The sequence below is a fragment of the Cherax quadricarinatus genome, chromosome 22, assembly GCF_038502225.1.
Source record: "Cherax quadricarinatus isolate ZL_2023a chromosome 22, ASM3850222v1, whole genome shotgun sequence".
NCBI classification, from domain to species: domain Eukaryota; kingdom Metazoa; phylum Arthropoda; class Malacostraca; order Decapoda; family Parastacidae; genus Cherax; species Cherax quadricarinatus.
Window position 1 is genome coordinate 21510099 of NC_091313.1, and position 26900 is coordinate 21536998.

At 44.2% G+C, this 26900-nt stretch overlaps 1 long non-coding RNA gene across 1 annotated transcript in view; it reads left to right on the forward strand.

Annotated features, from left to right (window-relative positions):
- The first annotated feature begins 13444 nt into the window (after window positions 1-13444).
- Window positions 13445-26900, forward strand: part of LOC138853067 (uncharacterized) — a 100774-nt gene continuing 87318 nt past the window's right edge. The window contains exon 1 of the long non-coding RNA XR_011392319.1: window positions 13445-13707. This is a non-coding gene — a long non-coding RNA (uncharacterized lncRNA). The remainder of the gene's footprint in view (window positions 13708-26900) is intronic.

A 26900-nucleotide genomic window follows, 5' to 3' on the forward strand; every position in this document is an offset into this window, starting at 1 on the left:
TTAGTGAAGAAGTTAGTAAATTCGTAAGACAGGAATGCCCCTTTGTAAAACCGTGTTGAGATTCATTAATCAATCTGTGCCTATCAAGATGGCTACGAATTGCTTCGGCAATTATTGATTCCATAAATTTACCAACTATGGAGGTAAAGCTTATTGGTCTATAGTTCGAAGCTAAGGACCTGTTACCTGCCTTGTAAATAGGTATTACATTTGCCATTTTCCACTTGTCTGGCACTATGCCAGTTTGTAGTGATATATTGAAAAGATTAGCCAAAGGTATGCTAAGTTCCTCTTTACATTCCTTTAAAACCCTCGCAAACAGTTCATCAGGGCCTGGGGATTTGTTAGGTTTTAATTTCTCTATTTGTCTGAGGATCATGTCAATAGTTACCCCAATAATGCATAGTTTATTATCGTCCTGTTCTACATAATTTATTATTGTTGGAATTTCGTTAGTATCTTCCTGAGTAAAAACTGAGAGGAAGTAGGTATTGAAAAGTTCACACATTTCCTTATCGCTGTCAGTGATCTATCTGAGTAACTCTTAAGTGGACCTATCTTGTAATAAATCTTACTTCTGTATACCTGAAAGAACCCTTCTGGGCTAGTCTTCGAATCCCTGGCAACTTTAGCCTCATAATCCCATTTTGCTTTTCTTATTCTTTTTTTTTATTTCTCTCTTTAACTCAATATATTGATTTCTTAACAGTCCATCCCCTCTTCTGATACGCCTATATATGCCTCTCTTTTGACCAATAAGATGTTTTAATCTATTGTTTATCCACAATCCACATCGCCGTGTGTACCTCAATCCCGAAGGAACAGAAAAGAAGAGAATAAACACCCACCAACACAGGAAGAAGAAACAGGGTGATAACTGGTACAAAATTCCAGCTTCCAGAGTTATGCCAGGCAAAGTTCACAACACTGCTTTCTCAAGCTCCAGTCCATCTCCCCGTTGAAACACTATGCTACATTCATAAATCTGACAGCTTCCAGTGCAAATCTGTCTCCCAAAAATCTCTTAACTCCCACTTCTCCAAATCTCTTAATCGCTCCCTGACTTATGAGCAAGGACCAAGAAACCAGAACATAGCAAGAGAAAGGAAATTGACCACATGGTACATGTGGTCAATTTCCAGACAAAAGTGAAGAATGTAACAAGCAATAATACAGGCATCCTCAGACATAGATATAAAACTCATGAAGATAAAAGATACAATTTTCCCAGCTGGATATCAAATTATTAGGAAGATAAAGGAAACAGATAACGGGAAAGAGCAGTACTGTTAGTGAGAAACAAATTGATTTTTAAAAATATAGGAATACACAGAGGCAAAATTACTATATAATAGGTACATTCAGGACGGGGGATTCAATGTGGTGATAGTAGAGATGTGCAACCAACCACATATAGCAAAACAGGACTGCAATGACTTCAAATCTAAGATCAGATTTCAGGAATCTTGGAGTATGCAGCACCAGTATGGAACCCATATCTGGTGAAATATGGCAGGAAACTGGAGAAAGTATAGGAGTTTTCAGAGATACTGATCTCGGAGCAAAGGGGTATGAGTTATGAAGTGAGATTAAGGGAGCTAAAATTGGTAACATTAAATAACAGAAGAACTAGGAAGTATTTCTTCAGCCTCAGAGCAGTCAGGAAGTGGAACGACCTGGATAGTGGCGTGGTACAGGCAGGGTATATACATAGTTTCAAGAACAGGTGCGATAAGGCTCTCAAAGCCAGGAGCGAGTGAACTCAGTAGCAATCAACGAAGAGACGGAGCCAAGAGCTAAAACTCTATCCCTGTAACCACATATAGGTGAGTACATGTATAAACACACACACACACACGTCATGGTGCGTGGCGAGGTATCACAGTGGGCGCCTGTGACGAGCGGGGTTCCACAGGGGTCAGTCCTAGTACCAATGCTATTTTTGGTATATGTGAATGACTTGACGGAAGGGATAGATTCAGAAGTGTCCCTGTTTGCAGATGATGTGAAGTTAATGAGGAGGATTCAATCAGATGAGGACCAGGCAGGATTACAGAGACCTAGACAGGCTGGAAGCTTGATCCACCAACTGGCTCTTCGAATTTAACCCCGCCAAATGCAAAGTCGTGAAGATAGGGGAAGGGCAAAGAAGACCCCACAGAGAGTATAGGTTAGGTGGCCAAAGACTGCAAGCCTCACTTAAGGAGAAGGATCTTGGGGGTGAATATAATACCGAGTAGATAACTGCTGCAGCATATGGGCGCCTGACAAACTTAAAAATAGCGTTCCGATACCTCAGTAAGGAATCGTTCAAGACTCTATACACCGTGTACGTCAGGCCCATACTGGAGTACGCAGCACCAGTTTTGGAACCCGCATCTAGTCAAATACGTCAAGAAATTAGAGAAAGTGCAAAGGTTTGCAACAAGGCTAGTTCCAAAGATCAGGGGAATGTCCTAGGAAGAAAGGTTAAGGGAGATCAGCCTGACGACACTGGAGGACAGGAGGGTAGGAGAAGCATGATAACGACATACAAAATACAGCGAGGAAATGACAAGGTGGACAGAGAGGATGTTCCAGAGATGGGACGCAGAAATAAGGGGTTACAATTGGAAGCTGAAGACTCAGATGAGTCAGAGAGATGTTAGGAAGTACTTCTTTAGTCAAAGAGTTGTCAGGAAGTGGAATAGTCTGGCAACTGATATAGTGGAGGCAGGAACCATACATAGTTTTAAGACGAGGTATGATAAAGCTCATAGAGCAAGGAGAGAGAGGAGAGGACTTAGTAGCAACCAGTGAAGAGACGGGGGCCAGCAGCTATGTATCGACCCCTGCAACCACAAATAGGTGAGTACAAATTGGTGAGTACACACACAGACACGCACATGCACACATACATACATACATACACACACACACACAGAGGAGAGGTTAAGGGAAATCGACCTGACGACACTGGAGGACAGGAGAGATAGGGGGGACATGATAACGACATACAAAATACTGAGAGGAATTGACAAGGTGGACAAAGACAGGATGTTCCAGAAATTGGACACAGTAACAAAGGGACACAGTTGGATGTTGAAGACACAGATGAATCACAGGGATGTTAGGAAGTATTTCTTCAGCCACAGAGTAGTCAGGAAGTGGAATAGTTTGGGAAACGATGTAGTGGAGGCAGGATCCATACATAGCTTTAAGCAGAAGTATGATCAAGTTCACGGTTCAGGGAGAGTGACCTAGTAGCGATCAGTGAAGAGGCGGGGCCAAGAGCTAGGAGTCGTCCCCTGCAATCTCTACTAAGTGAGGTGAGTACACACACACACACGCACACGCAGGAGTCAGGGGCCAGGAGCTGAGTCTCGACCCCTGCAACCACAATTAGGTGAGTACACACACACACACACACACACACAGCACCTATTCTCTGTCATCACAAACAGTGTCAATGAACGCTTCTTATGGTTTCCATCTGCCACTAACACCACACCTGACATCATCCACCCACACACTTATCTCTAGCACCTACAGCAGTTTCTCTTGCCAATGTTTTTACCATTCAAGAGAAAACTGGCATACAGACTTTCCCATTTGCTTAAGCGACAGACACAGACAACCTCATGTACTTATGACACAGACACAGACAACCTCATGTACTTATGACATAGACACAGACAACCTCATCTGCTAAAGAAGACAAGTTAATGTAAACTCACTAAATTTAACTAATAATCAGGAAAACATTAAAGTGACAATATATCCTAATCTACTTAAGTACAGGAGAAAGAGTCCAATCTAATTACAAGAGAAGTATACTGGCAGTCTCGCTCATTATGAGACAGACTCGCTCACGAAGAGAGAGCCATAATATCCCTCTCTCATCTAACCCAATCTTACTCTCTTTACCGGCAACTCCAATCCTTCTTCAACCCACTCATTATATTTCTGCCACTCACAATCCCCTTCTCTGACCAACACTTCAAAGCAGCAGCCTTCATCAACCCAAACATAAGCATCTCATCACCACTCCAACATACAAACATCTGTTTAACCTCTCTCGCCATATAATTGTCACCACCCTTCTACCCTACACACAACTTAATTCCCAAACGTATAATACAACTGACCAATCATCAACATACATCCCTTTGCAGTCATTATCAACCTCTCCCACACGCCACGAGCTTCCTTCCTCACATCCCACAACATTAACATCTTTATAAATTCCATTTCTTGTGTGTGGGAAAAGCCATAATGAGAGATGGCACTTCCAAAGCAACAGTAGCTCCAGATCTGCTGGAACGAGACCTTTGAAGCTGCCGTAACTAATGAACCCTTAATGGAATACTAGATGATATCCTTATTGCTCTACTGGGTTCTCCCAGCTCAGGCTGACACATTTCATTATTTGTCTGTGTGATGGAATATAACATGGAAACATAGCTAGTTTTTGCCCCCACTATCTCTCGTACAGAGTAGATGGTAACACACTGCGGATGTATCCAGATTTGCTTCATAAAAAATGCTGACACCTCCCAAAACATTACTAATCCCCTCATATGCACCACAATGCTGGTCCCTCCTTCAACACACTACCAATTCTCTCCCCACCAACCGCAAAACATAACTGGCCCTTACTACATTACACGACAAATCCACTCCCCCACCCTACAATATTATTGGCCCCAAGCAAACATAGCTCTCTACAACTAATAGCAACTACTTACACCCCTTGTGCTTCCTCCCATCCCACAAGACAAAGATCTCTACATTCATTACCATCCTCCACACTGCAACCACATCTTTCCATACATCACAAACGTTACTTTCACCCCAGAGAACAGGAATGTATAACAGCAGAGGATAACTAACCTGATAAACTTCTGCAAATAAAACAGGAGGAAATGTTATACTAAACGTAAATGAGAGCACAAATAAGATAGGCGAATATGAACAAATAAGAGAAGTGAATTAATGATAATACCGGCAGAAAATAAACCTGATATAGTAGCTATTACAGAGATAACAACAACTACAAAAATTAACATAGCATAATAACAACAAAGAGTACAAGAGGAAAGGGTGGACTGACACCACTGATCAGAACAAGAAGATATATATGAAAGTAAATCACCTAAACTAAGGCAGGGGGGGTTCAAGAAATATATAACAGGAATACTAAGTGGGGAACCGAAGGTAATAGTGGCAACGATATACAACCCATTACCAAGGCAGTGGTACGTAGACAACACAGCATTAATAAACAGCTTGGAAAAAGAAGCATAATAAGCAAGATTTACTGCAAAGCCACTTGTGACACATCTGTGAACCTTAACCATAGTTTATCTACTTTCACAGGCCTTTCTGGGGCTATTCTTTTCTGTTGACTGGCTGTTCAAGCAGGCTGTTGTTGGCGACTCACTCGTCCACATATCCATCACAATCTGGGTTGATCTGGTACTTGGCGAAGTCAGTGATCCAGATTCCTCTTGAAAACTTCTGTACTCATTCCGGCAATACCTCTAATGTCCGCTGGTAGCAGGTTCAACTGTCTTGAACCACCGACATTGGTTTTGATCATGGTGAGCTTAATTACAAACAAAGAAATAAACTGGGAAACCTTGAACTCACATGGAGGTCCAGAGACACTGAGCAGAGCTAATGAAAGTAATACTGGGAAACTTTTAGAACCGCCATGATAAAGATGACGAGAGAGATGTGCCACGCAGATTAGACATGGCAAGCACTTGAAATATCAGATACAAATAAATAACAATGAGCAACGTGGCAGTGATACCACGTTGCTCAGTTTTGAATATTAGGTAGAAGTGGGACTGAAGAAGAAAATGAAAGGAATAGTAACAGGAGAACTACACTTTAAAAGAGGACATTACATAGGAATGAGAGAATTTTTACCTGGAGTACAATGGGATAGGGAACTTCATGGCAAACCAATTAAAGATAAGATGGAATGCTACACCGAAAAGCGCTGAGTAGCCAAAGAAAAGTTCACACTCGTCAAGAGGACTTGTAATGTAGAGTACAAGTTCATGATTTAACAAGAGTTGCAGGTGAGACATGGTCTTGAGATACAAACTCCAAACAGGTACTGGTACTATGATTAGGAAGAGGCTTTTACGTGGGAGAAACATAGAATCATAGCTCGAGGCTTATAACGAAGATGTCTCACAAGGATGTTAAATAGCGTTTAAGCCGTCTTAGGGTGGTAAGTCGAAGAGAATGTGATGGAGACAAATTCTATGCACAGTTTCGAGAGTAAATGTGATAGGAACCCAGAAGCTAGAATTTATGCAGGTCGATTGTAAGTTGAGAGACGACGGAGGGCAAGACTTGACCCCTTCACCTATTAGTCGGTCAGAGCATTTTCACTCAGAAAGCGAGGTATACAACATCCTCGCTTGTTCCTTCTCCTTCTCCTTCTTCTCTCTCTCTCTCTCTCTCTCTCTCTCTCTCTCTCTCTCTCTCTCTCTCCCTCCCAGAGGTAGGTATCCTCTCTAAGGGGTAAAAACAAGCGGATTGGATCAGCTGTCCGTCAGAGTAAACAAAAGCACGTGTCCTCCAGCTTGCTGGACACTCCACTAGACTTATGTCCTTCAAGATGCCGGATGCTGGGAATTCTGATTAGACCTGCTGATCCTGCCTGGGAGTCCTTACAAGCTGATTTTACCGTCATCCCCATCCAACACACCTACACCCACGCCCCTCACTCAAACCCACCCGACCGTCAATACCCATCCGTATATCCTGCCCATAACAAAATCTGTACACTGTTACAAACACTTCACCCCTCCAATACACACACACACACACACACACACACACACACACACACACACACACACACACACAAACACACACAACAGAAGAGGTGAAGCTATTGTGTGAGCTAGAAACTCACAAAGGCAGCCGGGACACAGGGCAACTGTCTGAAGCGTCGAAGACAGACTATGTAGTCCCAATATTTAAGAAAGGGGACAGATAGTGTTAAACTATATACCGGTGTCACTGACGTGCATAGTATACAAGGTTATAAAGAAAATTACCAGGACAAAAGTGGTGGAGTACCTAGAAAGGCGTGGGTTCATAAATGACAACCAGCACGGCTTGAGATGGTAAATCATGTCTCACAAACCTGCTGGACTTCAACGACAAGGTAACTTTATTACAGCATGAGAAGGAGAGGGGGAGAGAGAGAGAGAGAGAGAGAGAGAGAGAGAGAGAGAGAGAGAGAGAGAGAGAGAGAGAGAGAGAGAGAGAGAGAGAGAGAGAGAGAGAGAGAGAAATAAGGAGGTGAGAAGATTGCATATTCATGGACTGTAGGAAGGCTTCTGACAAAGTGCCGCATAAGAGACTGGGACAAACGCTAGAGAAGCATGGAAGAATAACAGGGAAGGCACTACAATGGATCAAGGAATGCCTAATAGGAAGAAAACGAGTGATTGTCAGAGGTTAGAATGGATGCATGTTACGAGTGGGGTTCCACAATTACCAGTACTAGAACTAATACTATTTCGTGTATGGGTGAACGATATGACGAAGAATACAAACAAGTGAGGACCAGGAAAGACTAAATATTAGAGGTAGGCACAGTTCCGCTAATCCGCTAATTAGCAGAACTAACATTTTGTTATTAACATTCTGTTTAGCGGATTAGCGTTTCCGCTAACTTCGGAAACAGTTAGCGGACCAATTAGCTTCCACTAAACAAAGTTCCGATAACTTTGAGTCTGCTAAAAAAAATTAATATGTTGTTGGTAGTCGGAAAGCAATGCCTCTTCAACGGCGCACGTGTTTGTTCCTGTCTCTTGTGGGCATTTCTCCAACAGTCAATCATGCACGCTATTGGCTGACTACGTGTAAACGTGACTTGTCAACGCAGCAGCAGCAGCATCTGCGCTGCATTGTTATAGTCTTACAGTGTCAGCGATCGCCGGGGTGCGTTGTCACTTATCGTTATGAACAGGGAAGATGTTTCTGTTCAGCCTGAGGGTGTTGTTAAGGAGTCTGCAGCGGCTGTGGTTGAAACAGAGGCTGCTCAGGCTGAGAACCAGGAGTCGCAGAACCTGCGACCCCACCTGGATGACTAATTTGTCCTAAGTCAAGGGATACGAAGAAAGCCAATATTTTGTACTTCCTGTGCGTCATGTGCCAGCCCAACAGGGTGAAGACACAGCTGAAGCTGCAGACCTTCACTGATCCTGAGGTCGGCTTCCTGACGTAGTACGCTCAGGTGGTGGCCAATGTTGCCAAGGCCTTAGATAAGAACCAGGGGGAGGACCAGGCCTATCTCGAGAGCCTTCTGCCAACATAACGGCTACCGTCATGAAGTTGAAGGAGATCAAGTCAAAACGTCTCGTGTACTGCAGTCCTCTGGTAGATGCGATCCTGGCAGGAAGCGCGAAAAGGTTTGGGTTCCTCCAAGAAGGCCAGGAGTGCCAGCTAGCCGCTGCGTTCCACCCCAAGTTTCGCCTGCTGTGGCTGGAGGAGTATGACAACAGCCTGGCCAGCAAAGTGAGGAACACCATGGAGACCTTCGTGGAAGCACCCATGATGGAGACTAGTGAGGAGAGCAGCAGCACCCCTAATGAGGATAGAGATGACTTCAGCAGCATCACTCAGTTCCGGGATAGCAGAAGCCACAGATTACTGAAGTCGAAGGCTCAGAGTATGGTGAAAACCCAGCTGGTGACCGGCTCAAAGGAGGTCACGAGTGAAGTCGCCTTCTTGGGTGAGTAGGTCTTGATCGACCTGTTCATTAAGTATAACACTGCCATCCCATTCAGTGCTGCAGTTGAGCGCCTATTCTCTATAGGCAAAGATATCTTGAGGGCCAACAGAGCCACCCTGTCAGATGGAAACTTTGAGAGGCTGATGCTCATGAAGGGCAACCAGCATCACATCTAAGCGAAGGAGAAGGTCCAGCCAGAGTAGTAATCAGCCCAGCCATCATCTGAGTTTGGCATAATACCCATGCTATGCATTTTGTACAGCAAATAAAGTGTATGTTGGATTTAAATTGATGTTTGATTTCATTTGTTCATTTAACTATTTGTGTGCACGTGTATGGCTGTATCGCTGGTGCAGCAATAAGTTGGCCTCAAGGTTACAAATTTAAGCACCATTTTCAACTACTTGTTTGTAGTTTATTAGGCTCAAAATCTAAATTAAGTTAAATGCAAACATGAATAGAAACAGAATAAAATGAACGAATACAGTGAGTAACTGAAACTAATGAAAAAAACAGTCAAATAAGCTAACTTAATCTGTTCGGGTGCTACGGGGCTTCAGTACAGTGACAAGTGTCTCCTTGTCGGTCGCTCACCTTACATCACAAACTTAAACAATCGCTATTTTCGCACTACCGGCACTTGACCATCACATGACCTTGACATTCTATATCATATTAGGAAGCTCTCCAGGTCTGTTCTAAAAGTCTTAAAAGTAAAAGTTAAAGAAAACAAAACCTAAACCGAATCTGAATTCATGTGAAAAAGTTAGCGGTTAGCGTTTAGCGTTAGCTTTCTCTAATTTCTTCGGCCGTTTAGCGGTTTAGCGTTAGCGGAGCTAATTTTTTAGTTAGCTGATTAGCGGTTCGCTAACTTTTCCGTTAGCTGTGCCCACCACTGCTAAATATAAACCTGGAAGCTGCAGATCTGGTCTGACTAGTGGCTACTCGAGTTTAACCCAAGTAAGTGCAAAGTTATGCACATTTGAGAAAATCAAAGAAGACTACAGAATACATTCTCCTGGGACAAAGACTGCAAACCTCACTCGAGGAGAGGGACCTTGGGGTGAATATTGCACCCAGTATATATATATATATATATATATATATATATATATATATATATATATATATATATATATATATATATATATATATATATATATATATCTCGCCTAAGGTGAACGTCAGTCGAATAACTGCAGCAGCAAATGCTGGACTGGCAAATCCAAGACCAGCTTTCACAAATCTAAGCGAGGAGTCATTCACGTCACTGTATACGGTGTATGTCAGGCTCATATTCGAGTATGCAACCCACACTTGGTCAAGCATGTCAAGACACTGAAGAAAGCGGAGAAGTTTGCAAAGAGACTAGTCCCGGGACGAAGGAGTACGATGTATGTCCAATGAGGAGAAGTGATGGAAGCTAAATCTGATGACACTAGAGAAAAATGGACTATAATAACGCACAAAATACTGAGAGGAATTGATAGGGTGGACAAGGACAGATTTTTTCGAGAGTTGAGCAACAGGATAGACATTGCTGACATTTTTAAAGTCGTTCAGATAAGCCTGTCTCCACCAATTACACGGAAACAAAGTTTGGGAATGGTGTAACATAGTGCACAGGACACCTACGCATGCTAACTGTCCCATGAAACTTGTCCAGGATAAGGTATACAAGCGCTGAAAATCTGAAACTGATCGAATAAGGTATTGTTGAGCAATGATGAAAATTTGTGAAAAGCAGAAGAAAACGTTGCGAAAAAAAGTTAAACTTAAAAACATTATAAAACCAGGACTTTCATTTTTTTCAGTTTGCTTTTCCCATTTACATTCTATTTAAAAGTCTCTACAATACTTTCATTTTTTAAAAAATCAAATATGATATTTAGCAAAGAAAAAAAACAGAAAAAAAGACAAATTGGCACACATGCAGTCCAAAACACAAAAATATACCTGGTATTAAGATACACCAGCCTTCAAGGTTTGAAGCTGATCAGAAGAGGTATCCTTATTACATGGGAAAGAATTTGCTTAATAAAACTGGCAAACTGATATTTACACAGCTCAAAGTAAGCGACAATCTGTTTTAATAAAACCCACCAATGGTAAAAGTTTGAAGCCGATCAGAAAAGGCATTCTTCAGTAATTGATCTGATTCCAACGTTTCCAAGTTTAACTATTTCAGTAAAAATTCAAATTTGCCCCAACTCGGAGTAAACTCATGGAACATCATCCTTCTTATGGAATGCATCGTCAATAATATTTTGAAGGCAAATTAGGATTTATGCCACTGAATGATAACGTGAGCCTTCTGTTCAATAAACAACACCAGTGGTGAAAATTTGAAGCCAATCAAATGAGTCATTTTCTAGTTATGGCACAAATTGCAACGACTCCAAGTTGTTGCAATCCGTGGCAGCACACAAACAAAACCTAACAGGAACTATGCTAGCCATAAGATGCATCAGAAGAGGAAAACTGAATTATTTAACGTGATTTAACAGGAATAAAAATTTCACAATATTTTCCACATAAAATTATAAAATCTGCGCCTACACGTCTGAATTTCACTCTACACAGCCGTCGAATTTTTTGGCACCTTTCTGAACATTTAAAGCTACGCCACTGATGAAAGATGGGGAGTTCAACAACTTTGATCACAGGGCACATCAACATGCCAATTGTTCCAAGAATTTGGTCCTCGTTACCGTACACATCTGTTGAAAAACTGAAGCCGACCGGATGAGGCGTTCTCGAGTCATGAGGGAAATAAAATCGGAAAGCTGTAGGAAAAAAAGAAAATGAAAAAAATCAGAAGGTATCTCTTCGGGGATATCTAATGAACTAACACCCAGGTACATATATACTGCTAGGTAAAGGAGGGTTCTTAATGTAAAGAGATATCTCGATACGTATCTGCGGGATGGCAACCACATATAAAGAGATGTTTACCCTACTGACATATATGATTTGTCAGTAGTGTCTCACAACAGTCTCTTCTCTAGGTAGTGTCTCACAACAGTCTCTTCTCTCATAGTGTCTCACAGTACAGTCTCCTCTCACAGTAATGTGCTCACAACACAATCTCTTATCACAAATGCTCCTGAACCTGCTAATCCCAGAAGAGAACGCTAACTCTGTTATCCAGTCAACAGTTATTACTTGGAACAAACTACTACTCTTTATCTTTCCTGACACCTACGATCAAGAGGCGTCTGTAAGAGTTATCTTCTAGACATCACCTAATAGTCTATCAATTTCTTTCAAGTGGTTAAGAAGAAATAAATAATCAACTTTGCGTTCGATGTGACATTCTTCAAGAAGGTGAGACAACTGCCCCAATGACATCAGCACCCATAATGACTTGAGATTACATAACTAATGTTACCTTAAAACCTTCCAAGAAAAAAATGTCAGACCTGCAGCAGTTGCCAGATCCACTACCCGTACTCACCTGTACCAAGTGACACACCTAAACTCACCTGTCTGTTCACCTCTCCCCAACCACAGATAAATAGCTTAGAATCGTGAACCGACTTAAAGGACATCTTTGCCAAGGACCAGCAGACTCCCCTTTACATCCGGCTAGTATCTCAACTGATATGCATTACAGGTTTTAAAATCTGGAGCACGTCAGACTGGATCGAGCAGCCAATACACAACAGTTTCTTTCCGTAGTGATTTAAGCCAAGTAGTGTCTAATATTAGAGAGGGGCGTGTACACATAATCATATCATCATTCACGTTGCATCCATGCCACCCTCGCCGACTTGCAACTAAGCGTGGTGAGGGTAAACATGCAGACAGCTAGCAGGATGTCATAGGGAACCTGTGCTGCCTCCCAGTCTGCATTCCCTCGGGTTACATAATATGACCTTCCTCTGTCTGCCCAGCAAAATGAACTACAACTACCCTGCCGTCCCAGCGCGTCCCGAGTAGCCACAACCTCTGTATCGAGACCCGCGCGATGGGCGCGAATCGGCGCAATGTGGTTGTATGTGTGTGAGCATGTGGCGCGTTTTTTTTTTTTTTTAGCCAAGGCAACAAAACTAGACCTTGGTAGAGACCACGGAGATAGGTAGGGACTAACAATGCCAGAGGGAAGTAGATCCGTGTACAACATCCGGCATCGCTCGATTAGCGGACCGCTGGGGTTTCTTGGGAGTTTTTACATACACCAAAAATATGGTTCAAGGCCCATGGTCGACCATCATAAGGTGGTCGTGCCCACCTTGGAATGCCACACCTCCCTCGCCTAGCACATTATGAAAAGCAGAGCGAAACTGCCTCCACCTGATACTTCATATTTTGCACGCACTATTACCTACTGATGATTCACGTGTAAATAACGCGGGAGTAGCCACAATGGGAATAATATATAAGACTGTTAATAGTATATTTCCTATTTAGACTTTATATTCTTGAACTAGAATATACTGTGGTAAACACAAATGGTTACTATTTTATTTGGTGCACTAAAAAATGGGTTAAGTATTTACGGTACATGATAAGTGGGGGTGAGGCGAGAGGTGCCGTTACGGGCGTCTAGGTGGTGGCCGTGGGAGCTGCCGAGATCCGGATATCATGAGCAGGACAGGTGGCTCCCACGATTCTCGGGGACACTGTCGCTACAGCAGCTACATACACACCTCCTCCTCTACTTAACATCAATGTTACCACCTGTGTGGTGGTGCCAGGATGGCAGCAGAGCAAGAGACGCTCCCGGAGGAGGGTGGAGGCGGCAGCGTGGACAGCAGGTGGTGATGCCGGGCAGGAGGCCCCCAGCCCCGCCCTCACACCCTCTCCTTGCTCGGGAACTCGGGATGTCCGGATCGACTCCGTTGGGATTTCCGCGCATCGTCCCTGACTGCGGCAGCGTATTCGCACGTCGTCGGCAGGGCTTGTGTTAGTTGGCGAAGACCAGCGGCGCAACACACACGCTTTCATCGCAACTGGTAAGTGGTACCCTATACTTATTGGTGCCTATCAACCACATCTCCATGCACACACACACACACACACACACACACACACACACATACACATACACACACACACACACACACACACACACACATATATATATATATATATATATATATATATATATATGTGTGTGTGTGTGTGTGTGTGTGTGTGTGTGTGTGTGTGTGTGTGTGTGTGTGTGTGTGTGTGTGTGTGTGTGTGTTATTTTTTAACAAATTATACGTTAGTGTTGGAGTGATTATTTAGTGCAGCTTCAGTTAGGTTATTACGTAAATTCTAATGAGTTGTGCTAAGGAATGGTTTTTCTTGTGTTGAGAGTGGCGTATGTTTTGAAAGGAGAGATGAGTCTCCCCCGCAAACCACGTCAATGCCCTGACATGTAGAGCGGGGACTTCCCTGATTCAAACGTGAGCTGCAAAATTCCCGAGAGAACCTAGTAACAGTGTTGAGGAGTGGGCGTTGAGGACCTTGGGAAGGCCGGAGTGTTTGCGACCACGGGTTGGGGACTCCCTCAACGGCTGGGCCGCCCAGGGAACATACACACGCGGGATTTCCGATTCTCAAGGGGAGAAGCACAACAACAACACACTCGCTCCTTGTGCTACCTCAGTTATCCTGAAGGTGCCAGTGTGTGCGTATCTCCCTAGCACGAATCTTGTAGTGCTTGTCCCCACCCCTCCACCAGTGTCCAGTTATCCTCCTTCAGGCACAATTAGTGCCAGAAGCCATACCACAAATACTTATATCATACTCGTATTTCTCTAATATCATTGTCCTGGTTTGACTAGAAACGTATCAAACCCATGCAGTGTATACTGGGCTCTATTCCATATACGAGTGTTTGTGATATATACATATATATATATATATATACATAGGTGAGTGTAATATTGTGACTGGCAAGTAGTTACGGATTATTAGGATAGTGATGACACACCACAACGCTGTAAGTAATCTCGTTTTATTATGTCCATTACGAACATTTACCCCTCACAGATGCAAGGATAAAACTGACACCATTTCCAACTGACTACTCAAACAGTGAAATTATTTACTTCTAAAAGAACAAAAAGGGCACAATACCATAACTGCAAAAATAAACAGATAACCCGCACATAGGAGAGAGAAGCTTATGGCGACGTTTCGGTCTGACTTTGACCATTTACAAGTCACACTTGTAAATGATCCAAGTAGGACTGCAACGTTGTCATAAGCTTCTGTCTCTTATGCGGATTATTTGTATATACTTCTAAAACTTACATCTTTTGTTTCCCACTGGCTTATAATAAACATAATATTTACTTTTATACATTAAGAGAGAAATTATTTAATTTAAAATTAATTCAGTATGCCCTGCACACTGACCTGAGGACGTGTCCACACTGCAGTGTGAGAAGCACTGACAACAGGGCTTACAAACTCACCCTGAGTGACGGACCCCGCCTCAGTAGCGATACGAACCCTGCCTCAATGGCGTTATGAACCCTGCCTCAATGGCGTTATGAACCCCGCCTTAGTGGCACTATGAACCCCGCCTCAGTGACACTAAGAACCCTGTTTCAGTGGCGCTCAACATCCGACCTGAGTGACGCCTTCACGACCCAGGCCTGAGTGACACAATGATGAACAAGCAAACATGCTGACCACCAAACTTTGAACGACGCCCTTAACCAACCCAGTGTGACGCTGACGACCCCAGTGTGTGACGCTGATGATCCCACAGTGTGACGCTGACGACCCCACAGTGTGACGCTGATGATCCCACAGTGTGTGACGCTGATGATCCCACAGTGTGACGCTGACGACACCACAGTGTGACGCTGATGATCCCACAGAGTGTGACGCTGACGACCCCACAGTGTGTGACGCTGATGATCCCACAGTGTGACGCTGACGACACCACAGTGTGACGCTGATGATCCCACAGAGTGTGACGCTGACGACCCCACAGTGTGTGACACTGACGATCCCACAGTGACACTGACGATCCCACAGTGACACTGACAACCCCACAGTGTGTGACACTGACGACCCCACAGTGTGACACTGACGACCCCACAGTGTGTGACGCTGATGATCCCACAGTGACACTGACGATCCCACAGTGACACTGACGATCCCACAGTGACACTGACAACCCCACAGTGTGTGACACTGACGACCCCACAGTGTGTGACACTGACGACCCCACAGTGTGTGACGCTGATGATCCCACAGTGACACTGACGACCCCAGTGTGTGACACTGACGATCCCACAGTGACACTGACGACCCCACAGTGTGTGACATTGACGACCCCACAGTGACACTGACAACCCCACAGTGTGTGACACTGACGACCCCACAGTGTGACACTGACGACCCCACAGTGTGTGACACTGACAACCCCACAGTGTGCGACACTGACGACCCCACAGTGACACTGGCGACCCCACAGTGTGCGACACTGACGACCCCACAGTAAGTGACACTGACGATCTCACAGTAAGTGACACTGACGATCCCACAGTGACACTGACGATCCCAAAGTGACACTGACGAACCCACAGTGACACTGACGATCCCACAGTGACACTGACGAACCCACAGTGACACTGACGATCCCACAGTGACACTGACGAACTCACAGTGACACTGACTAACCCACAGTGACATTGACGAACCCACAGTGACACTGACGAACCCACAGTGACACTGACGATCCCACAGTGACACTGACGAACCCACAGTGACACTGACGATCCCACAGTGACACACACGAACCCACAGTGACACTGACGAACCCACAGTGACACTGACGAACCCACAGTGACAATGACGATCCCACAGTGACACTGACGATCCCACAGTGACACTGACGATCCCACAGTGACACCGACGATCCCACAGTGACACTGACGAACCCACAGTGACACTGACGATCCCACAGAGACACTGACGAACCCACAGCGACAATGACGATCCCACAGTGACAATGACGAACCCACAGTGACACTGACGATCCCACAGTGACACTGACGACCCCACAGTGACACTGACGATCCCAAAGTGACACTGACGAACCCACAGTGACACTGACGATCCCACAGTGACACTGACGAACCCACAGTGACACTGACGATCCCACAGTGACACTGACGAACTCACAGTGACACTGACTAACCCACAGTGACACTGACGAACCCACAGTGACACTGACGAACCCACAGTGACACTGACGATCCCACAGTGACACTGACGAACCCACAGTGACACTGACGATCCCACAGTGACACACACGAACCCACAGTGACACTGACGAACCCACAGTGACACTGACGAACCCACAGTGACAATGACGATCCCACAGTGACACTGACGATCCCACAGTGACACTGACGATCCCACAGTGACACCGACGATCCCACAGTGACACTGACGAACCCACAGTGACACTGACGATCCCACAGAGACACTGACGAACCCACAGCGACAATGACGATCCCACAATGACAATGACGAACCCACAGTGACACTGACGATCCCACAGTGACACTGACGACCCCACAGTGACAATGACGATCCCACAGTGACACTGACGAGCCCACAGTGACACTAACGATCCCACAGTGAGTGACACTGACAATCCCACAGTGAGTGAAGATGGCAATCCCACAGTGACATTGACGATCCCACAGTGACGCTGACGATCCCACAATGACACTGACGATCCCACAATGACACTGACGATCCCACAGTGACGCTGACGATCCCACAATGACACTGACGATCCCACAGTGACGCTGACGATCCCACAGTGACGCTGACGATCCCACAGTGACGCTGACGATCCCACAGTGACGCTGACGATCCCACAGTGACACTGACGATCCCACAGTGACGCTGACGATCCCACAGTGACGCTGACGATCCCACAGTGACGCTGACGATAACACAGTGAGTAACACTGGCGATCCCACACTGAGTGACGTTCACAATCCCACAGTAACGCTGACGACCCCATTTCCACCCTCAACACTGCTCCACCATCGTCAACACTGTTCCACCATCATCAACACTGTTCCACCATCATCAACATTGCTCCACTATCACCAACACTACCCCACCATCATCAACACTGTTCCACCATGATCAACATTGCTCCACCACCCTCAACAGTGTTCCACCACCCCCAACACTGTTCCACCATCATCAACACTGTTCCTCCACCCCCAACACTGTTCCACCACCCTCAGCACTGTTCCACCATCATCAACACTGTTCCTCCACCCCCAACACTGTTCCACCACCCTCAACACTGTTCCACTAGCCTCATTACTGTTCCACTACCCTCAACACTGTTCCATTACCCTCAACACTGTTCCTCCACCCTCAATATTGTTAAACTACCCTCAACACTGTTCCTCCACCCTCAACACTGTTCCTCCATCCTCAACACTGTTCCACCACCCTCAACACTGTTCCTCCACCCTCAACACTGTTCCACCACCCTCAACACTGTTCCTAAACCCTCAACACTGTTCCACCACCCTCAACACTGTTCCTCCACCCTCAACACTGTTCCTCCACCCTCAACACTGTTCCTCCACCCTCAACACTGTTCCACCACCCTCAGCACTGTTCCACCACCCTCAGCACTGTTCCACCACCCTCAGCACTGTTCCACCACCCTCAACACTGTTTCACCACCCTCAACACTGTTCCACCACCCTCAACACTGTTCCTCCAACATCAACACTATTCCCCCACCCTCAACACTGTTCCATCTCCCTTAACACTGTCCCTCCACCCTCAACACTGTTCATCCACCCTCAACACTGTTCATCCACCCTCAACACTGTTCATCCACCCTCAACACTGCTCAACCACCCCCAACACTGCTCCACCATCATCAACACTGTTCCACCATCATCAACACTGTTCCGTCATCATCAACACTGTTCCTCCACCCTTAACACTGTTCCACTACCCTCAACACTGTTTCATCAACACTGTTCCTCCACCCTCAACACTGTTTCATCAACACTGTTCCTCCACCCTCAACACTGTTCCTCCACCCTCAACACTGTTTATCCACCCTCAACACTGTTTATCCACCCTCAACACTGTTTATCCACCCTCAACACTGTTTATCCACCCTCAACACTGTTTATCCACCCTCAACACTGTTCCACTACCCTCAACACTATTCAGTCACGCTCAACACTGTTCCTTCACCCTCAACACTGTTCCTTTACCCTCAACACTGTTCCTCCATCATCAACACTGTTCCTTCACCCTCAACAGTGTTCCTCCATCATCAACACTTTTCCTCCATCATCAACACTTCTCCTCCACCCTCAACACTGTTCCTCCACCCTCAACACTGTTCCTCCACCCTCAACACTGTTCCTCCACCCTCAACACTGTTCCTCCACCCTCAACACTGTTCCTCCACCCTCAACACTGTTCCTCCACCCTCAACACTGTTCCTCCACCCTCAACACTGTTCCTCCATCATCAACACTGTTCCACCACCCTCAACACTGTTCCACTACCTTCAACACTGTTCCTCCATCATCAACACTGTTCCACTACCCTCAACACTGTTCCTCCATCATCAACACTGTTTCCCCACACTCAACACTGTTCCACCATCAACACTGTTCCATCATCATCACCAATATTTCTCCACCATCAACACTGTTCCTCCACCCTCAATATAATGTTCCACCTTTATCAACATTGTTCCATCATCATCAACAATGTTCGTCCACCCTCAGCACTATTTATCCACCCTCAATACTGTTCCTCCACCTTCAACACTTGTTCACTGCTCCTCCACCTTGTCTTGAAGAAGGGTTGTACAGCAGCAGTGACTACATTCCAAGATGGCCACCTGACACCACACTACCTGCTACTGCTGCAAGACTCACTCCACGTTACTACAGCAATCACTGACCTGAACATACTTGTAAAACAGCCTCTGAATCATGAACTTAGTGTTAAGTCTATGATAGTTGGTAGTTTAAAAGATATATATTCTAAATAGATGCAGTATTAACGGCAACGTGTTCTGGTTTTAATACAATGTGTCCTAAGGAAATCTATAATTAAAGAATTTAAGAAATGAATGGAGTGACTAGAATCTGACCTGTGGCGTGGGAGTGCCAACCCCGCCGAGCCCATTGCCCAGAGCATGGCCTATGGCCGGGGTCCGAGAATAGTAAGACTCTCGAAACTCATCAAAGGTATATTCAAAGGTAAAGGTATCAAAGGGTGGGTTTGGGGGGACTTTACAGCCCCTTTGGTGCTGTGGATTATAGCCACGGGCTGGTAATCTCTGACCCTGCGTTCGCATCACCATTACTGCACATAATTGAATACAGGGACTTCAAAAATTACTTATTTTAAGAACCAACACTATGTTTATTAATGCAGAGAATATATCTGAGTATACTCTACAGTATACTTTTAATGCAAGGGATATATGAGTATACGTTACAGTTTACTTGCTGATGCAGGGAACGTATGAGTATATTGTACAGTATACTTGTTAATGCAGAGCATATATCTAAGTATATTGTACTGTATGATTCAGTGACACAGCAGTTCGTGTGACACGATACACTCCGTGCTGATGGTACCAGGATCATCACCGCGGACCTGGTCTCAAATCGAACCTTCTAGATGGTGTGGCCAAACAAGTTGCTGGTTCTCGCTTCACGCATCCGACAAAGGATGTCTTGGTGATGTCCCTTATATCTTAAGTGCGTTGGAAACGCTTGGATCATTAAATAGTGTCGACTAGTGCACAGAACCTCACTTTGTCAATGGAGTCTACAGCCTCTCACGGTCATGCAGGAGAGTAGCAGTACTGGGCTGATCTGATTCACTAAGGCAAATGTTCAGTGTCTTCATTGATAGCATTTAGACACAGAATCCTATTCGCACATTCGCTAAGTAGCGAATGTTCGTATAGCATTCCGAATGTGGTGCTGCACAACACCCCCTTAATTTCATGTATACTCAAGTTCTTGAAGTGCAGTTGCTGTTCTACTGAACACTGAGGATCTGAAGTGTAGCTGTTCTACTGAACACTCAGGTTCTTGAAATGTAGCTGCTGTTCTACTGAACAGTCAATTATTCAGGATACATACACGTTACATAATTACCTTATCATTACATATGTTTCAGATGCATATATATGAGACACTTCATACTACTGACTTGTGTTACAGTGACAAACTTGTTTCAGCTACTGCAACTTAAATAGTACTGAACATTGAAGTTACTGGACTGGGACAATAATATACTTAAATGTTATAAACTAGATTAGTTAGAATGATGGCTATTCTTTTTTTACATGGATCAATTTTATATGCTAACAGCTGTTATCCTACCTCAGCCTGGATATCAACCACCTCCTGGATACCAACTCACAACAGGTGACTAACACTCAGGTACCTACTTGCTACTAGGTGAACAGGGGCAGCAGGTGTACGGAAACATGCCCAATGTTTCCACCCGTAACGGGGATCGAATAACGAACCCTCAGTATGTGAGATGAGTGTGCTATACACTGTATGCAGCATGATTAATCATCAAGCTTTAACGCTGAGCGAAACGTAATCCAAATGAAAGCTTCTTCTGCACACTATATCGGTATCCCCACACCTGTGTCGGCATTACTCCTCTATATCTAATAACCACCTCTGGTCAGACCATTGACTTTGAACGGTAATGACTCCTGTAGCTATTCAGAAAATAAAAACTGCTCTTGTAGCCACCGGATATGGTCAGTAATAACCTCTGTTGTAATTACTGGAAAGCAATGAGCTCTGCTCTAGTCACTAGCATTGGCCGGGATGACTTCTGATGAAGATATCATACTTACGTCACCGTAATAATTTATGTTGTAGCCATTAGACTATCACACTGATGACTTCTGTAGCCACTACACTTGAAGAGTACTGACTTAATCTTTAGCCAGAGAACTTTGCTTTAGTCACTAGCTGCCACAAGGTAAACGTCACTTAATTGTCTTCCACTTATGGACTCTAGGTACGAAGACAAGAGTGTAACCCGCAATCGACCTCTTCTAACTTTTTCTTTAACAACTCAAATTTGAAGGATACAAACTAAACGTTTAATTAGCATTGTTTTGATAGGTTCTTCTTTTCTTGCGTCGAATATCTACCGTTCCAGGTGATCTTGGTGCGAGGTGGAACAAGGCAGTGTAGCGCCAGAACAAGGCAGCGTAGTGCCAGAACAAGGCAGCATAGTGCCACTAAGTTATACCAGACTAATATCCCAGAAAACACAGCTTAATTTTATTATACTTTTGATTTCAGTACAGTGAAGTTTCTTATGAAGTTTTTATATATAGTTCAACTTTTTTGCAAATGTGATTGAGAAAGTGGATCCCAAATTGAACAACATGTACTATGAAGGCCCTTTTTTATGTGCTATTGGATTTTGTTTGTACTTTTTTCAATCGCATTTAATAAAAAAACATTATATAGAGGAGCTTTATAAGAGAGATTGTTGTAATATAAATTACTGATCTGAAATTGGGAATAGATTCGTTTTCTTATCATCTCTTTTTTAAGATATCACAGAAGGTTTGTGTCTGTCGCGTTGACCTACTCCATCTTACACTCTACGGCTATAGCTCTTGTTCCATGTTTTCACAACTTCTGAACAAAACTTGAATCACATTTTCTGGAAAAGGATGCTAGAAGTGGGTGTCGAAGGTTCTTCACACGTGGGGCGCTACAGCACATGAACTCAGGGAATAACAAACTGAACAAATGTTCTTAGTACTGACAGTCGCCATATACAAGTAATAAGAGCTTATAGTAGCTAGCATAGACTGTCTTAGGAGTCCCGTGCCCAGAATATCGTGACTTTAAGGAAACTTATTTCCCAACTCTCAATGGGTTGTACTTTAGCTGAGTTTACAAATTTTATTAAAGTTTATATTATTTTTTCATTCAAAATTTAAAAAAAAACTATGAAGTAGCTAAGCGGTACATAATTCCACAAGTAAATGATAAAATTACTTCCTAATCACAATATATACATATATATTTATATAGTGATTTATTTTATTTCCACGTAGCACAAAATAATTAATTCCTTCAGCGATATATATACCTAGAGATGTACATCTCTCAGCGTATATATGCTGAGAGTTTACTTTAATTCCCGTTTTAAGGACTAAAGTATTCTTGACTGGTGGTTATATGCAGCCTAAATGACCCTCGTGTAATCTATAGGTTTAAAACCAAATTGTCCAACCAACCAACTTAGTAAAATTTCAGTAACATACTGAACTATGACTTACGTCTTAAACATGGTTCAATATAAACTTACCAACCTCATACAGTACATCTCCCTGTTAAGTTGTAAATGGTTAAAAGTTTGCTGGTATTATTTCCATCTTTCAAACAGAAGAGCATTAGGAAATACGTTTAAGCCAGTAATAACTAACTCAGGTTAATGTAGTCTTCTCTTTTCTGTGTAGTTGCAGCCACCACTGTATCTCTATATACTGAACCTCAAGATCAATCTACCCCTAAAAGTCTTTGTATGAACCAAGATGCAGAGCTCTGTCTACTCCTGAACGTGTCTCTGTGAACTAATATGACAAGCTCTCTCTCCCCTTGAAAGTCTCATGTGAAATAAGATGCTAAGCTGTGCCTGCCTCTGAAGGTGTGTATGGACTACGATGCCCCTGTGGAGGAGTATGTGTGGAAGTCCTTCGTAATACTTTAACATTTGTGTTATGGTCGGCCAACTCTCACAGCCCCTAACTTTCTCGCTAACCTACTTATGGTGCTTCTGCAACACCCCTCACACTCTTCAGCATAATTTTATTTCTTCATGCACACTATCTTATATTTTTCTTTAACTCTTGCAATAAGCAAATAATACAATATTCTCAGACAAGTGAAAAAATACTACATCAGATATCAGCGTGCTACTGGCACTGTTGTTGATGTTTCACTACTCTGGAGGCCTTTCACACACCCGCTATGATGTTGAAGAATGAGAGAGAGCGCGCACATACACCTACCGGGTCATTTGGACAAGAAAAATAAAGCATAGTTTATAGATGTTATTCCAAGGGCTGGTAAGGGATAGATCAGCGTCTCCATTAAATGCCTTAAGAATATTCAAGGGTGGGGGGGTCGGCACTCTTCCTGTCTTTTTCTTTCTCTCGCACCTCACACTAAACTTCTTTGGATGAGTAGCCTCGTCGGTGGTTGGACCTAATGCGTCTATCGTTAACAGGCAGGTTACTTTGATAGAGTCCCAGAGATCCCCCAGGATGAGTAGCCTCGTCGGTGATTGGACATGGCACGTCTGTCATCAGCTTCTCACTGCAGACGGTGGTAGTTAATAGCGATAAAGGAGAAGGTGACCACTGTGAGTATCCGACAAATGGTAATAATCGGAGAGTGGCTGCAGGTGCCGGGAACCGTTAAATCAACGGCTGAAGGTTCGAGGATGGGGAGACACGATGACGGGCGCCTGTCTGCTGCGACGTCACCTACCTTGATGACCGCCGTCTCACCATCTCGTCCAGAGCAGTTACTATCTTAAGGACAGCATCGCCACTGCACCAACGCTGCGCCGCCAACATCACTACCATAATCCCACTGGAGGGAAAAACACAATGTATACTTATCAGTACTGAGGAATTTTACCCACCAATTATGTTTAAAAAATACCGAAGTGAAGCATCAACAAATTCCGTAGCGAAACCCGTACAGGATACAGCTGCCAGTCTGAACGAGCGAGTAAACTACTTCCCAGCTCAATACCTGACAATTTTAGACTGCAGAGTACAATTTACCTGGAAATCAAATGTGCCATGGAAATTGAAATTTCAATATCTGATGTGAAAAATTACAACACATTACAATTTTGTCTCAAGAAAACAAGCTTGCGCACTGAAAATGAAAGAGCCTCTACCGAGAACTATAGAGTATAAATAAAAGTTTTGCTTTCCAAGTGTGGGAAAGAGATGACACGATTGAAGGCAGCGGTCGTGGCGGCCTAGGACTGTGTAGAGTCCCTGCAAGGACGGAATAATGGAACATATCAAATGGCAAATATAGTTGTGAGTGTGACTAACGACAGAAAGAACAGTGCCGATTAAAGAAGGCAGTGGATGAAGGAGGATACTAGACCCTTCACTAGCCGATGAAGGAGGATACTGGACCGTCCATTAGAGAATGAAAGAAGATACTGGACCCTCCACCAGTGGATGACGGAGAATACTGGACCGTCCATTACCGAGTGGGGCAGGAGACTACAAGAAAATAAATGGTTAGACAACGGAAGAATGACGTTTGGAAATGTAAGAAAATGGCTGCATTAGGAAAAATATACGAAAAAGAAGGTTGGATTAAATTTGACTGAAAGAACGAGAAACAAAGCTGTGAGGGTAGGAGACGATCAGTTTCTCAATGCTGTTAAAGAAGTATCTGGTGGAGACAAGACCAACAGCATTAGCAACAAGAGTGGCATAAGAAATCCTCAATTCTCTTAGTACCTTACAGTTAAAGGCTGCTGTGTTTATGACTGTTAAAATTTTGAAGATAAGGGTAGAGAGACTGGAGTCTGAAGAAGATGGAGGATGGGCCAGCTGAATACTGACACGGACACGGGAAGGACAACAACAAGGATGCATAGTTCAAGTGTAATGCCCTTAACATGGTTACAGCACAAGAAGAGCAAGAGTCGGGATTGTCAGGTTAATGAACCTTTTCTTTCATGCAGTAATATCATATGACAACCCGTCGATGGTCAGCATCACCAAGTACGATATCTCAGCTGTTATGATACCTTCTAAAATTGCGATACCTAAGTTGTGTATTGTACAGCTTGATACTGAGTTATATCGGCTATTTATGGCACCACCTGCAAGTGAAGTACCTAGGCTATTTGCTTCTACCCGTACCTCTATCTCACCTTTTTTAAAAAACCTCCTGGAAGTGAAATATCTAACCTGGGTATTGTGCAATCTAAAATTGAGAAACCTCAACTGTTTATGATACTTTCTGCAAAATATAATTATCTGCCATTTTGTAAATAAAATTTAGAACTGTAAGAAACAGAAACTTACCTCTCTCATTGTATAGCAGCTCTGAAGAAAACGAAGTCAAGTGACAGTGTTGATTGAAGAGTTCGAAGATTTAACTTCGGGCACCTGAAAATCGAACTTTACCTTGAATGAGTTTGGTGGAGATTTGACACCTTGATGAGTTGGTGGCCTGAGGAGAGGAAGTGACAGGTGTGAAGGGTGGTGGGTGGCAGAGGCGGCAGGTAAGGGGTCCTGTGAGGTCAACAACCTGCCACCACCGCGCCTCTGGAGAAACGGCAAGGTGGTGGTGGTGGTGGTGGTGACCGCCTTCCTGGTTTTCTCGTGGCTGGTGTCGACAAGCTCGGGTGTTCTCCTCCTCCTCCTTCTTCCGCGTCCTTCCCGGCTTCTCTGAGGACGGACGCCCTTCTACCACTCCACCCTGCCTTTACCACTTCACCAATCTTCTACCACTCCACCTGTCTTCTACCACTCCGCTCAACTTCTGCCACTTCACCAAACCTTTATAGCACCGCAAACCATCACTCTTCTCTTCCCCACAAGTTCATACAGTAGAATCCAGGCGTATTCAATATATTTACATGATAAAAGCATATATTACAAGCCACAATTTGTTTACGATATATACACAGTTAGATGTGCCCGTTCAGTTAAGATCATTCGTTCTTGTTAGTAACCTACGATACTTAAATATACAGTACAGAATAATCATTGACGGTAGTTTATATCACTTTACACAGGGCTCAACTGATTCCCAGTTAGTGTACCAGTCACTAGTTGAATAATGTTAGAGGGAGTTAGTGGTGTTAGTGGGAAAGGCGCAGCTCCCCTGGGGAGTTACCTGAGGCAGATCGCAGGGCTGATAGGGCAGTGGTTCCCACACCTGCTCGGACAGCATCTCGGACACTTGTGGACACGCAGGAAACTCCTAGATAACTGTGGCGAGAGGCACCTGCGCGCACCTGGACTCTGCAGCACCCACGGAACACACTCCAGGTCATAGGGAGAGACCTTGAGGCACCCCAAGAAGGCTGGTAGGCCGGGGTACCCTTGCACACTACCACGCGC